The 2,045-nt window shown below is 49.3% G+C and overlaps 1 pseudogene; it reads left to right on the plus strand.

The window, feature by feature from the left end:
• The first annotated feature begins 864 nt into the window (after positions 1-864).
• LOC128128339 (5S ribosomal RNA) lies at positions 865-982 on the plus strand (annotated as a pseudogene).
• Positions 983-2,045: the final 1,063 nt, after the last annotated feature.

Below are 2,045 nucleotides of genomic sequence, written 5' to 3' on the forward strand. Positions count from 1 at the left end.
AGCTTGAAAAGTCCATTTATGGACTTAAGCAAGCATCTCGCGGATGGAATCTTTCCTTCGATGAGAAATTCAAAGAGTTTGGATTTGTATGAACTGAAGATGAATAAGGACCTCGGAGAGGCTTCCTATATTTTGGGAATAAGGATAGTGAGAGAACGAAGTAAGAGACTAATAGGACTTAGTCAGAATACTTACTTGGATAAGTGTAACATCCCCCTCTGGCACGTATCACAATATTGTCTGCTTTGGGCCACTCAGCATGAGGACTTCCCAGGGGGTCACCCATCCTGGTACTACTCCCGCCCGATCACGCTTAACTGCAGAGTTCTTATGGGATCTGCTGCCCTCACGGCTTTAAAACGCGTTGTGATAGGGAAGGTATCCACACCCCTTATAAGGAATGCTTAGTTCTCCTTCCCAGCCGATGTGGGATCAGATCTAATCCACTTTCAATATTGTCCGCTTTGGGCCACTCGGCCCGAGGACTTCCCAGGGGGTCACCCATCCTGGTACTACTCCTGCCCGAGCATGCTTAACTGCAGAGTTCTTATGGGATCTGCTACCCTCACGGCTTTAAAACGCGTTGTGATAGGGAAGGTATCCACACCCCTTATAAGGAGATGTTTTGTTCTCCTTCCCAGCCAATGTGGGATCAGATCTAACCCACTTAAAGATTTAGTATCCGTCTCCCAGCAGATCCCATATGGTCGCCCATTCGTGTGGCCGTGGAGACCTGGGCTCGAATCCCAGCAGCCACACATTTATATTATTAGAACTTTTAAAGTGGGTTAGATTTGATCCCACATCGGCTGGGAAGGAGAACAAAACATCTCCTTATAAGGGATGTGGATACCTTCCCTATCACAACGCGTTTTAAAGCCGTGAGGGCAGCAGATCCCATAAGAACTCTGCAGTTAAGCATGCTCGGGCGGGAGTAGTACCAGGATGGGTGACCCCCTGGGAAGTCCTCGTGCCGAGTGGCCCAAAGCGGACAATATTGTGATACGTGCCAGAGGGGGATGTTACAAATGGTATCAGATCCAGGGCACGGGTCGATGTGTTCGACGGGGACGTCAAACCCTATAATGGGGGGTGAAAGTGGGTTAGATCTGATCCCACATCGGCTGGGAAGGAGAACAAAACATCTCCTTATAAGGGATGTGGATACCTTCCCTATCACAACGCGTTTTAAAGCCGTGAGGGTAGCAGATCCCATAAGAACTCTGCAGTTAAGCGTGCTCGGGCGGGAGTAGTACCAGGATGGGTGACTCCCTGGGAAGTCATCGGGCCGAGTGGCCCAAAGCGGACAATATTGTGATACGTGCCAGAGGGGGATGTTACAAATGGTATCAGAGCTAGGGCACGGGTCGATGTGTTCGACAGGGACGTCGAACCCTATAATGGGGGGTGAAGGTGGGTTGCACCTGATCCTACATCGGCTTGGAAGGAGAACGAAACATCTCCATATAAGGGGTGTGGATACCTTCCTTGTCACAACGCGTTTTAAATCCGTGAGGGCAGCAGATCCCATAAGAACTATGCAGTTAAGCGTGCTCGGGCGGGAGTAGTACCAGGATGGGTGACCCCCTGGGAAGTCCTCGTGCCGAGTGGCCCAAAGCGGACAATATTCTGATACGTGCCAGAGGGGGATGTTACAATAAGGTACGAAAACGTTTTAGTATGGAAAACTCGAAGAAGGGAGAACTACCGATACAGAGTAATGCTAAATTGAGTAAGAATCAAAGTTCGAGTACAGAAGCCGAGATAACTGAGATGAGCCGAGTACCTTACACTTCCGCAGCTGGCTCAATCATGTATGCTATGAATTGTACTCGCCCTGATGTGGCCTTTTCTTTGAGCATGGTCAGTAGATATCAAGGGAACCCTGGCAGAGCTCATTGGATTGCGGTCAAGAATATACTTAAGTACCTTCGGAGGACCAAGGAATGGTTTTTAGTCCTAGGAGGGAGTGATGAATTAAAGGTGCGAGGGTATAGTGACGCAAGCTTCCAGACCGATAGGGTCAACTACCATTCGCAGTCGGG

This window comes from Lactuca sativa, chromosome 8, assembly GCF_002870075.4.
Source record: "Lactuca sativa cultivar Salinas chromosome 8, Lsat_Salinas_v11, whole genome shotgun sequence".
NCBI lineage: Eukaryota > Viridiplantae > Streptophyta > Magnoliopsida > Asterales > Asteraceae > Lactuca > Lactuca sativa.